Source organism: Protopterus annectens, chromosome 12.part0 (genome assembly GCF_019279795.1).
Source record: "Protopterus annectens isolate FY-2018-M chromosome 12.part0, PAN1.0, whole genome shotgun sequence".
NCBI classification, from domain to species: Eukaryota; Metazoa; Chordata; order Ceratodontiformes; family Protopteridae; genus Protopterus; species Protopterus annectens.
Window position 1 is genome coordinate 793,385,934 of NC_056746.1, and position 13,989 is coordinate 793,399,922.

Here is a 13,989-nt window from a genome sequence, read left to right on the forward strand (position 1 = left end):
AGGTGTCACATTGCCTCTGGATTCACAGATTCTACTTGTTGTGGCTGGCCTTAGTGGATTGTATGTGTGGACATATTTTATTGCCATACTACTGATCAGTGATTACTTCCCTTGCTCTATCATGTAGTAGCTTCCTCATTCTCTTGCATGGTTTGGTAATGGCTGGAGTCCAGCATGCCAGATGCCTGCGTGTATGGCATTGTGTCTTGTTGTTATTTGTGATTGCATACTCCAAGCATTCCTGGCTGTGTTCATGGAATGCCTGTATAACATGTTCTGCGGTGTGTCCCATATTCTGCACTTGCACAGGGCCTTTCGTGGATTCCACATCGGTTTGGAGGGGTGCAACCTATGCTTTACACATGTTTTTCACTGTGGTATTCTGGCCAGGGACTGGAGTCAGGATGTGTATATCCAGTGTGATTATTTTATGGTCTGGTCTTACCAGTGAGGGATACACTTCTCATCTTGCCATCCAGTAAACATGTTGCTGATTATCACATCCAGTATGCTTACCCCTCTTGTGGGAGTGGTACGTTGTTCCTGGGCATTTTGGTTTATGGATTCTGGGAACTATTCTCCTACTGTGTTGGTGCTAGTATAATGCTCCCAGTGTATGTCTGGGTATTTTCAGTCAAGCAATATAATGTGGTTTGGGGGGCTTGATATATTCATGTATTCCAACATAGGCCAGGTGCAGTTCCTGGTATTAGGACAGCAGTCTGCAGCAGGCTATATACTGGGAGACGGTTTTAGCCATTGGTATTTGACCATGGCTAATCCATGCTGCTTCTTGTTGTGGTACCAACATGAGGGTGTGGTTATCCTTGACATTTATTGCTAGTCACCCTCCTTTTGTAGCTTGTTCCATGTTTTGCGGCTGTACAGCACAGTATGAGATGTGACCTGGTAGTGTTAGGGTGCTGATGTGAGCCTTGACCCAGTTTTCTATTACAGGACTGATATCTACATTCTCCATACTGTGTGCATTTACACTGCACACATCTTGCTGTTTAGACTTCTGGCATTGGGTAGCATTACATCTAGGTTCCTATCCCTTGTGGTACCTATGAAGGTGGGTTTGTGTTTTGAGACTTACCTATTCAGGACATGCTGTGGGTACTGACAGCATTTGCCAGTATCCATGGGGCCTGGACTGATAGGTGCATGCCACCCCTAGCAGGTGGTGCATCATGTCATGCTCTGCATGTCTTCCCAGGCTGGAACACATTGGCTCCCCTTTGACTAACTGCATTACTTCAGCCAGTTATTGCAATTGATCATCCCATCGTCATTTTGTGGCTTCATGCTTGGTGAGGGTGGATGTTAGTCAGGGTCCTCAGGTGTGCATATAGTACATGGTGTTACATTACTTAACACATGGCATTCATGCCTCAGGTGGTGCTGCAGGGCTGCCTCTGTCGGATGCGCATATTACACTCCCTGTACATGTTTGTGAGCAGGTCATGTCATTTTAGGCATCCCTGTTATTATTTGAGTGAGTCAGAGGGGTATCATTCCCAGGGTTCCTACTGAGCCAGTGTATGTGCTATGCGTTGCCTCTTTGCCAAGGCCAGGGCATACTGGGCATGCCTCCTTCTGCCTACTGGGGCAGGCTCAGGTTGTTTCTCCTCCGAGTCACGCTCTGCCTGTGATGGCCTTGGCAATGGTGGGGAGCTGTTTGGCCCAGCCCTATGCTGGTCCTGCTGCAGCTGTTTTCGCAAGATCATATTATGTAGCATAGCACATACCATGACAATTTGGGTACATGTAGTTGGTGTGTACTGCAAGGCTCCACCAGATGTGCCCAGACACCAGAACCATGACTTGAGCAGCCCAAACACACGCTCTATTACATTACGTGTTTGTGCAGGTGCCTCATTATGGCGTTCCTGTTCAGGTGTGTGTGCGTTTCTGATGAGTGTCATCAGCCACGGCTCCAGTGCATAACCTGCATCCCCCACTAGGTGACCATGTGGGATGTCCCCATTGGCAAATGTCTGGTACAGCTGTGTCAAATGCCAGATGTGGGAATCATGGTAGCTCCCAGGGCAGCCAGCACACACATTCATTATTATGCCCTGGGCATCACACATGACCTGGAAGTTGATGGAGGGGAAGCCCTTGCGGTTAATGTAGGCCCTACCCCGCTCACCGGCTGGTGCTTTGATGCGTATGTGCGTGCAGTCTATTGCACCCACTACCTCAGGGTATTCCGCTATTTGCTGGAAGAGATGCATATTGCTGGCCAATACCTCACGGGCATTGGGGAAATATACATGATCACCGACATGTGCTGACATGGCATCCAGGAACTGGTGCAGTACCCTGGAGGCTGATGCCTGTGATATCCCCATCATATCACCAGTTGGTCTTTGGAAGGTACCTGTTGCTAGTATTCTTAGGCCAACACATACCTTGGTTTCCACTGGGATGGGTTCCCTCTGTTGGTTCTGTGTGTGAGGCGTGGCCTGCACAGCTCAACTATTTGCTGCAAGAGCTCTCTGTCCACTCTATAGCGCTCTACTATCTCCAGCTCATGTAACCCGTGGTAGGTGACCCTGGGCCTGTACACTCTTCTCCGTCTCCTCACTGTGGGTTGTCTGGCACCATCTGCATTGTCACCACCCTCAGCAAGTCGCCTGTGTCTCATTATGACAGCTATGGCAGCCCCTAACATTTCTGCTCTGAGTTCAGCTTTTTCAGTTTTCACTTCTAATAGCTTACTCCTGTCTTGCAGTGTCTCTTGAGAGAAACATCCTGCACTGCTGTTTGCAGAGTTTTAAGTGCTGGGCTGGGCTACTATTCTGCCTGTGTAATTGCCTGCTTCTAATTGTTTTCACGTGCTAGCTCCAGCAGTATTCCCTGCTAGCTTCCTACTAATTCTGTTGCTTCCTTTTTCCTTTCTGTTTCCTCAGGGGGGAGCAGCGTGCATACCAGCGCAAACAGTGTTAAACATCTACCAACACGCTCCCACATGCTTAGTCTGCCTTACACGCCACAAGACACTGCCCTACTTCAGACTTCATGGCGCCAGACACGCAAGATGCACGAACAGCAAGAAACTTTGGTGTAAGTAACAGTGTACACCTTCCATTTCTTGACTTTCCCATGCTTATCTTGTGGCACTCCTCTTTCCCTGATCTGTGTCTGTCATCTGTCATGTTACACTGACCTCCAATGAACTGCATTTCTTTCTAACATTCCCCCCTGTGATGTCACCTATCTCCTACTCTATTCCTCTCCCTTATGTATCTCTTACAGTACTCAGACTGTGCTCATTTGCTATGTGACTGTGGGATTCAGTATCCTAACCCTCATTTACATGAGATTGCCTACTAATGCTTAGTTACATGTCTTAGACTCAGCTTCCCCCCTTAGCAACCACTACACGGTGGCCATGTTGTTTTTGGTCTGCTGGTCCCTGCATTGTCATTCCATGTATTGCATAAAACCCACATTTGTGGGTTTATAACCTTCATTTTTATGTTTTATACAGTGCAACCCATTTGTGTGGGGCTGCTCTGCGTTTATTATAGTTTTATAATTTTTGCATCGGGTTACCTTGCCAATGGCCACATATTTGGCCATTGGCATGCTGCCTGATACATATGCACCCTTTATTTGGAGCTGACATGGCTCCATTGTGATTTCTGCAGAAATGTACTCAGTTGTCAACTGAGTACATTTCTGCAGCTAAAACATCTCTTACACGGGCTGGTTTCTGCTTCGTGGATCGCTAATATACCTCATTTGCATACCTTTCGGCTGCAAGTGAGGTATTTAGCATATCCACGCCCAGTCCGTGTAAGAGACGTTTTAGCTGGTCTCTTACATGGAGTTTAGGGCTGTTCCTGGATCGCGTGGCTTGCATGGAGTGTTACACGTCTCTTACACTCCATGCAAGCCTTCGTGAATCCTGCCCAGTGTGTTCCAGCTATAGGGAGATCACACTCCCCATCCTCCTTGAAAATTACATGTCAGGGCACTGAATGTAGACTTCATCCAATAGTTGAGTTTAGGATTTTAGGGGAGTAATACAAATTTCATCCTAGCCATGGACCAGTGGATGAACTCTTTACTCACAGATATCGGAGGTATCTGGAACCTTAGCCTGTATTGCCAACATATGTTTCTGGCACCTGGCTGGAGAAAGCATATGACTTTTCCCTGGAATATCTTGTGGGAGATGCTGCAACAGGACTGTGTCCTGGAGCCATACTACTTCCTATTTGATCTCTGGAATTGCAGAGAAGTAACTGAACTTGCATTCATAAAATCCAGCTGAATGCATTCAAGGTGGCTATATGGTGTATGAAAGGTGAGCTGTCTCCCATCCTGTTCATGATTTTCATAGGCAGGATATCAAGCCATAGCTGAAGATATATAGTCCATCCAGTTTGAGGGTATGAAGGCTGCATCTCTCTTTTCCACAGTTGATGATGTCCTCTCACACTCAAATGGCTGTGATCTTAGGGGTGCATGGGAATGGTTTTCTGTTGAGTATGAAGCGGCTGAGATGAAAATCAGTACCTTCAGGTCAGGGGTAGTAGTTCTATTGCAGAAAAAAATGGATTGCACTCCAATGGTGAAGAGACCAGTCACCTCAGGTAGATCAATTATTAAGGTCTTAGGTTCACAGGTTTGGTGAACAAGCTCAAGGCCTTTTGGCCACTGAGGAGCATAATGCCCAGGATCCCATATAGTAAATTATTAGCACAACTGCAGTAATCCATTTCCTTTTTGAAGGTATGGATTAATCAACTGATTTTAACTGAAGGGGGATTTATTTCACAGGCACTGAACTCTGATAAGAAATTGTCTTATTTCACCAGTTTATAGAGACCAAGTGACCTCTTATGTTCAGGTCACCAGGTGGCTATTCTAAGTAAACATATTAAAATAGTGAGGGTTCCTTTAATATTCTGTATGTCAAGCATAGATATCATTAAAGAGACAGTCATTGTAGTTTTATTTCCAGTAAGACAAGCCTTGAAGTTCTTTACTTCTCTTTATGGGGAATTTTTCCACCTGTTTCATTTGCACCAGAGGGCATGACAGCAAGGTTCAGAACAGGGTGTAGTATTCTATAAGTGGTCAGATAGACACTTGCCTCTCTGGCACGGCTCTCAACCCCACAGAGATTGACATGTGTAACTCTATATTTTTTATGAATTGTAGTGGCAATGTTTTATTAATGTATTAATATGTTATTTATTTGCAATTTGTTAACTAAGTGGACTGGCCTATTGACCCCTTTCTGCCATGACTTATGCCCATAGATGAGCAGAAAAAAGATGATAACAAAGTCAGCATATATATATGAGACAGTAAAACAAGAATGCATAAATGAGATGGTTCAAAATACAACAAAGTGATTCAAAGTGGTACACTCAAAGATGCATGTATTGTGAGCAGGTAATGCAAATAATAGTGAGTATATACATAGTTACAGGAATTTATCTTGATAAGAGCCAGTTTACTAATAAAGTCAGATGATATTTATGTAGGATAGACTGTCAACAAAAACACAATTTTTGGTGAAAAGAGTAAATGGCAAAAGTGTAATCAAACCAAATCAGATTCTCTGTGTTTCTCCAAAAGTCCACAGAACGTCATTGGGATGACAGCAATGATGAAAGCTCTCACTGAAATGGATTAAAAGTCTTTGTTTTTTATTTTAGTGATATTTTGTGGATTTTTGAGGAAACAAGAACATTTGATTTGGTGTAGGATAGATTGCTATAATAGCTGTCACATGATATAAGTAAAATTATCAGGGATGTTAACAAGCATCCAAACAGCATAATCGTATATGTTTTTGTTGAAGGTACTCTTTCAGCTTTGATTAAAATCCCTTCAGCGTGTTTACAGTTTTAATTTCTTAAGGGAGTTGGTTCCATGTGGCAAGACAAAGTTTAGAAAATGCCTTTTTGTCTGTACTTATCTTGAAGTGGGGCCTTGTTAGGGTGATAGTTATTTGGACTTCATCTAAGGCTGTATGCAGGATGCTTGACAGAGAAAGAGAGAGAGATTATTTAATGGTGGACATTGTCCTAGATTAATCACTTTGAAAGTTAGTATACTGAAGGGTATTATTTCCCTGGTTTGCATTAGTAGCCATTTGCTGGCTTTTAACAAGTCATATTGTGGGTTCTATCATTTGCTATCAGAATTAATCTGCAAATGTTGTTGTCTGCCACTTGTAGTTTTTGTATGCTAATGCCACAGTTGTAATAGGAGGCGAAGAGCATATTTAATTTTAAGCAGCACAGTATTTTTGCCAACGGATTGCTGTGCAACTGCAGACAAGAGGTAGGTGATTCTGCAACCAATTTTGAGTTGAGTAAGAGCCTTTTAATAACTAAATTAGACTAAGGAAAGTCAGTATGGCCCTCTAAGTATTTTTGTTGGCTGGTGATTGAAACAGAGGTACTGTTATTGTCCGTTAGAGCAATAGATGAGAATGTAACAGTTTATAAGCTGTAGCAGAAAGCAGAGCACTGGATTCATCGGGGTAGATTATCTTCTTGATTTTTATTGCTGAATTGCAGAGGGGAAGTGGAATTAATCTGTAATATTTGTAGGAATGCGACATGGGTTTTGTTGGAGAACATTAGCAGCATAAAGTACTATATCCAAGTATAAAAGTTTTGGTAAGAATCATTTAAGATGAAAAACAAAAGTGGTCCTAGAACAAAACCTTGAGGTACTCAGATATTTAAGGTAACAGTGGCTGAATAGGAATTGTTAGTAAATAACTAAAGATGTTTTGCCTTGGAGATAACTGAATCCATTGTATGGTGATTTGGCCAAAATTAATTTTTGTAACTTATTCAGTAGTAGTGTGTGGTTTGCAGTTTGAAAGACACCCAAATCATGTCTATAAATAGTGTAAATATGACTGTTCCAGTGTAGAGTGCTGTTACAGCACTAATGCAATTATAGAAAACATGCTGTTGGTTGCATAGAGGACTGCAGAAACTAATATTTTGAAAAGTTGCTTAAGGAGCTGTTTGTCAAATATTTTTCCCATTAGACTCAAGTTTTATTGAGGTCTGAAGTCTTTGAAGTCCTTAAGGGAGGTATTTTTTGGTAAGGGATAATAATATGTTTGGGGGTAGAGGTAACAATTTTGGATGCAATTTCAGGTGGAATCATGTTGCACGGAGGAAGAATGGATAAAGTTCCTCTTTTTACTTAAAATGTTCTCTAAATCTTATTTTATTATGTTAGCTGCATCTGTTGGCCATGTAATAATAATGGTACTATGTTGTTCTAGCATGTTGCATTCTTGCTCCTACACCTACAGTTTCCAGATGTAGTTGTAGAAGACCTCATGGTTGTTACCTACCCTGATGACAGTGTTTATTCCTGAATGAAGCTTTGTTTCTTCTGATTATTTTGGTGAGTGCTTTTTAGGCATATTGCATTGGGTTGCATAAAGTATGAAGACTTCCACCTTGTTCTTCTTGATGAATTTGGGTAGCTGGGACTGGTAAACTGACTAGTGAGTGGACGCAGCAACAGTACTGCAGATGCTATATTGACTTGTTATGGTTAAGTGAGAGCTGAACTGTAGGACAAAGCTTTCTGTTTACTGGTCAGTCTATGTCCCATCCTCACATATGGATACAGAGTTTGCATAGTGACCAAAATGATTGTAGATATAGGAGGTGGAAATGCTATGCCTTCACAGAGTAGTTCCTTGACAGTGGCATCTCCATGAGCAATATGAGGATGTTTTGCAAACTGCAAGGATTTTTAAATTGAACTGCTGCTTCTCCAGACTGAAACGAGCCACAAGAAGTTATTTGGAAACCTAGTGAGAAAATCACATGGGCATTTCTCAAAGGAGGTGCACTTGTTGTATTCCACTAAAAGGATGGCCTGGAGTAAACCCAGGACATTTCAGCTTGCATGGAAATACCACTGGTTCATGTAGACAAGAGTCCTAATGAGCTCTCAGGACTACATGTTGTAGACTAGATTTCTATACTTGCTGCAGCCTGAATGACAATTACAGAACATAAGTGAATTCTAAGTAGACCACATCACAAAATTTAGGTTCATATGTTTTTTAGGCAAATACTGGGCTAGCTGTCCTTGTGGGCCATTTTAAGCCTGGCCAATTTCCCTTTGAAAGGTGAGAATCAAATCTGTTACTTGTTACTGCAATTAACCATTATACCACCCCCCCCCCCAAAAAAAGAAATAGTTAACATTTGAACCCTGCATCAGCTGTCTTATTTCTCTAAAGTCAGTTCACCTTGTGGGACAGAGAAAGCTTTCTCCAAATTGTTGGGCCCTTCCATGCCATTCACTCCTGTAAAGTATCAGTTGGTTTCTCTGGAACTTTTAGAACAGTTCCAGACTCTGTTCCGCACAGGAGTCATAAAACTATTCCCTCTTTGGAAAGAGGAATGAAATTTATTCTGTTCCTGGCTCTTCCTCATTCTGAGAAAGATGGATGAATTTTATCTGATCCTGACCTTCAGTGGCTCTATTCAGAAGCTTTTCTATGTCAGGTGATGCACGTTGATCCCCCATGTGGTTATGACCCTGCTATTACAGTCAGCTTAGATGCTGCTGCTGGAAATAGTGGGCTCCTTTTTATACCTAGCTGTTGGAAAGTTCACTAGGAGGTTTCTCTGGTTTTCTCTAGTTTTCCCTTGATCAACACTGCTTTCAATGGAAGGTTTTCAATCTGGTTTCTCACCTGGTTCCAGAATTTTCACCAAGGTTTTAACTGAGGTGACAGAGGCCCTGAAGGAGTAGGGTTTCATTTCTACCTATACTTGGATGACTGGTTTCTGGAAGCAGCACTTGAAGGCTAAGTTTCATAAACCCTAATTTAGGGTTTGTCATGTGCCATGCTTGGGATAACTTAAAATCATAAAAACTGCAATGATGAAGTGAACAATATGTCCCATACTCATAACAGTAGTGAAACTGGTAAATAGCAGGTGCATGCATTAGAAGAGCAGGATTTTAGTAAATAAATGGTAACTCATCTGCGGCCATAGCTGGATTGAAAGAACTTAATCTTCATATAGGTTTCGGGTTTGAGTGGCGCAGTGGTGCACCACTTAGCATTGTCAACTTACAGCAAGAGGTTCTCTGGTTTTATTCTCAGCTGGGGAGCCTTCTGTGCAAAGTGTGCATGTCCTCCCTGCATTTGCATGGGTTTCCTCCCACATTCCAAAGACGTGTCAGGAGTGTTTCTCCCCAGACTTCTGCTGAAAATAGGCTCTATCCTAGTCAGACTTTCCCAGTAAACAAATGTTAAATAAATATAGCAGCCACAAAAATGTGCAGCCAGACAAAATGGGTAAGAAAGCAAATAAAGCAAAAAAAGCATTTTTTTTCAAAAGCAGTTAAAAATTGCATGGCCCTGGTACAAATGCAAAGTTCACCAATGTCTCATTATGATGCTTGGACATGTTCATTTCCACTTCCTGAAGTGATCCACTTTATGGACTCCCAACTGGTCAGACATTCACAGGTAGAATCAGACTTCAAAAACAGTGCCAAATCTCACAGAGAAAAGCTATATATATATATATATATATATATATATATGCATGTGTGTGTGTGTGTGTGTGTGTGTGTGTGTGTGTGTGTGTGTGTGTGTGTGTGTGTGTGTGTGTGTGTGTGTGTGTGTGTTTAGCACTGGGAATAGTACCAGAGAAATACAACTTAAACCTCCACAATGCCAGATCACAGACTCTAACATTTTAACTTAAAAATGAAATGAGGCTACTTTAGAGCTATTTAAATGTCAGTCAGCACAAAACCTTTTATATTTATTCTGTATTTTATGGCATTACGCATCAACACATTTAACTCTTGAGCAGCCTCATATTAAATAGTGTGTATGGAACTTCATCTATACACAATGCTTCCAACATTCTGTGCATTTGCAGCTAACTCATTCATTCCAATGGAACTCAGGAAGTTTGCACTGTAACTTCCAATGGGCGGAGCCCTAGCCTTTTGACAGAATCAAATTATGTTCTCACATTTCAAACACATGTTCATATTTCTGGAACCATAGGGGTTATGAAAGAAATATAAATGGCAAACTCCAGCACAAACTACTTTTATAGTGGTAGTATTCTTTAGATTCTAGGTCTTAAACCAAATTTTTATAAGTCACAGTAAACACAGTAACCATTACATTTGTAAAATTTTGTAAACAACTTACAATATCCCAGCAACCACTTATAGGTTCATAGGTTCATAGGTAAGTACTAGGCTATCTGCCCAAGGGCATTTATAAGCCTAGCCAGAATGTGTTGGCTTTCGCCACCCCCTTAGATTAGTTCCCTGTGCCTCTGTCCAGCAGAGCCATTAGTTCCCTGCGCCACTGTTCAGCAGAGTCACTGCAGTGATCCTCGGGGTAAATTTTCTGTTTCCCATCCGCCCGTCAAGTTTTCTCTTGAAGAGTGTTAGTGAGGGGCTCTGCCTGATGTATATTGGAATCCTGTTCCAAAGCATGGGATGTCTCTAGGACAGGAATCTATCCCTCCAGCATGTCCTATTTATCGTTGTGGTGAGGTTTATATCTCTATAGCGTATGGCTCTCCGGGATTTGTTTTTTTTTAGGTGGAGCATGTCCATCAATTCTGGGTTGGACATGGCCTTGTATGTCAGGCAGAGATCACCTCTGAGTCAGTGGTATGCAACCGAGTACAGCTGGAGTTTGATTCGGGCTGCATAGGGCATCTGTTTGAGGCCAGTAATCCTCTTGGTGAGGTACTTTTGTGGTCTTTCCAGCTGTTGCAGGTGTCTTGTAAGGTACATACCAAATGGGGCGTTGTATTCTATGATGGGTCTAATGAGTGATGAGTAGAGAGGCACAATAACCTCTTTTGTTCTAGATGTGAACCCTTTTGTGATTAGGTGAGCCACATAGAAGGATTTTCTAACCACCTTGGCAATATGATTATCAAAGGAGAGATTACTATCTACTTGGGTCCCCAGATCCCTTATTACATTTTCTGTATTCAGGGGACTACCACCTATGTGGTAGTTCGTGGGTACTTTGTTTTTTTCCAAAGGGGATGACTATGCACTTTTTGGCATTTAGCTTGAGGCCATGATTTTGACACCAGGTATCAGTCTCAGTGAGACCCATCTGGAGGGTGTCTGTATCAGACGGCGAATCAATTATGGCCCCTAGTTTGCAGTCATCTGCGAACTTGGTCAGCCATAGTCCGCCAATGCTTGCCTGTACCTCTGAGAATTATATACCAAACAGGAGGGGTCCTAGGACTGAGCCCTGGGGGACTCCACTTGTAACCGGTTTAAAGTCGGATGTAGAGCCTGCAACTCTTACCATGTGGGTTCTATCCATGAGCCAGTTGGCAACCCATCTCTTGACATAAGGCCCTATGTTCAAGCTGGTAAGCTTGTCTATAATACTAGAATGAGGAATGGTGTTGAAAGCCTTTGCGAGGTCTAGGCTGCGTGGACCTCCTTTCCCTCATCTAATGCCTTGGTAACTGTCTCAAAGAAGTCCACCAGGTTTAGGAGGCATGATCTGCCCTTAACAAAGCCAAACTGGGTAGGGTTCAAGGTTTGGAGGTTCCCAATGTCTCTGCTAATGAGCTCCATGATGATGCATTCCATAGCCTTGCAGACCAGGCTAGTCAGGCTTATAGGGCAATAGTTCCTGGGGTCCATTATGGCTCCACCTTTGTGGAGCAGGATAACTGTTGCTGTGCGTCACTCTGTGGGTACGTAGCCTGTAGAGAGGCTGAGTTTGAACATTGTGTATAGGTGAAGGGTTAGTTCATTTTGGAGCTCTTGTAAGACACAGCCTGGGACACTGTCTGGTCCCATTGAAGCTGTGTTTTTGACTTTGGATAGGGCTGTTTTATCCTGTGTGTCGGTGATTGATGGGGCCCTACATTCTTCTGGTATGGTTATGGGCCCTTTAGGGGGTGAGAGGGGGGTGAAGTTTGCACTAAACCTGTCTGCCAGAATGTTGGCAATATCAGTCAGTTCAGTGTATTCTGTGCCATTCTGCACTAACTCAGAGCAGATCTAAGCATTTCCACTTAGGTTCTTGACATAGCTAAAGAACACTTTGTGGTTATCTTTAGAGTCATTGGCAATTTTTCTTTCGAAACTAGCCTTGGATGATTTAATGAGGGATCATAGCTTCTTGCTGATACTGATCAGGGATGTCTTTCCTTCTTGTGATTTTACTCTTTTCTGTACTAGTTTCCTCCTTCTGTTGCATAGCTTGTTTATGGCAGGGGTCCACCAGACTGGTTTCCTTTTCTTGGAGGAGTGAGTCTTGGTTTTACTTGGGATAGCATGATCCATGCATTCCTGCAGATGCTCATAGAGTGCCTTTGTAAAGGTTTCAGCAGCTTGGACAGCATTGTCCTTTAGCATGGGGGCTGTGAACCTTTCCACCTTGGTCTTAAGTAACGTGAAGTTTGCTTTTGAAAAGTTTTTCACGGTGGTTTCCTTGATTGGGGTGGGGGCGGAATGTGGATATCCAGCGTTATTAGTCTATGGTCTGATCTAACCAGCGAGGGGTTGACCTCCGGTGTGGAACAGCAGTCGCCCATGTTGGTGATGACCAGGTCCAATATGTTGTTCCCTCTGGTGGGGGTGTTGACCAGTTGATCCAGGGCATTCGAGTTTATAAATTCTAGGAAGCATTGGACAAGGGAGTTAGTACTTGAGTAGTTCTCCCAGTTTATGTTTGGGTAATTGAAATCACCCAGTATTAGGGTGTTTGGTGGGACCTTCATATTTCCCAGTGTCTCCAGAAATGCGGAATGGGGATCCTGGGCCATGGTGGGTGATCTGTAGCAAGCTACAACTGGATTGCAGTTTTGCCCATTGTTAGTTGCACATGGATGATCTTTGATACATTGTGCTGCACCACTAACTTGGAGGTGTGGGTATCCTTGATGAATATGGATTCACCCCCGCCTTTTGTGTTTCATTTCTGGTTCTATGGCCAAAAGGTGTGGTATGAGTTATTGCCTAGTAGTGCTGGGATGCTCTCAGGAGCCTTAAACCAGGTTTTTGTTACTGCACAGATGTCAATGTTCTCCATACTGAGGAGTGCCTTGAGTGCGTGCATTTTGAGGTTTAGACTTCTGGCGTTGAGTAGCATTACCCTCAGTTTTTGGTTACTTGTGCTATTTATGGTGGTGGGTTTGTCTTTTTAGCCTTGCCTAAAAAAGGCACTATGGGGGCAGCAAGAGCCTTGGCCAGTATTCGAAAGCCTAGGGGTGACAGATGCAAGCCATCTCTTGCAAAGCAACGTGACTTGTCGAGCATGTCATCCCAGGTGGACAGATACTGGATTCCCTTTGAATGACACCAGAAACTTAGCCAATTGTTGAAACTGATCATTTTTTCTTTATACTGTGGCATCATTCTTGGTGAGGGCAGGATGCTACTCAGGGTCAGGGTCATACTGGTCTGGGCTACATGATCAGAGAGCTCTTCCATGTCTCTTTTCATGTAGTCCAGGGAGGTACATCTCAGGTCATTCACACCAACATGGACAATGACAGAGTCGTATTTGTACTTGTTCTGGAGTGACCTGAGTGGTTGTGTTATGTGGCAGATCCTGGCACCTGACAGGCAGCTAACTGTAACCTTCTTGTCCAGCCTAGTTAGTGGGACATCAGTGTGCCTGACTATAGAGTCGCCTGTCACTAGTGTGTTGGGTATGTTATTTTGCGTTAAGGGCTGTGATTGCATGGCACACTGATTAAGTGAAGTATGTGTTTCATGGTTGGTGATGGGGTGTGGAGGTTTCTTGGATGTCTGCTTTGGAGGTCTCTGTTGCTTTTGCAGATTTTTATTTAGAGCCTCCAAGTATGTTTTCATGTATTCATGTGTGTTATTTGCCGGTGTTGGTTTATTAGGTCTATGTGAGACCGGTGGTGTGTTGCAAGTATTACCCTTCTCCTCTTGACTGTCAGTTCCAGTCTTGGGTTGAGAGAGCTT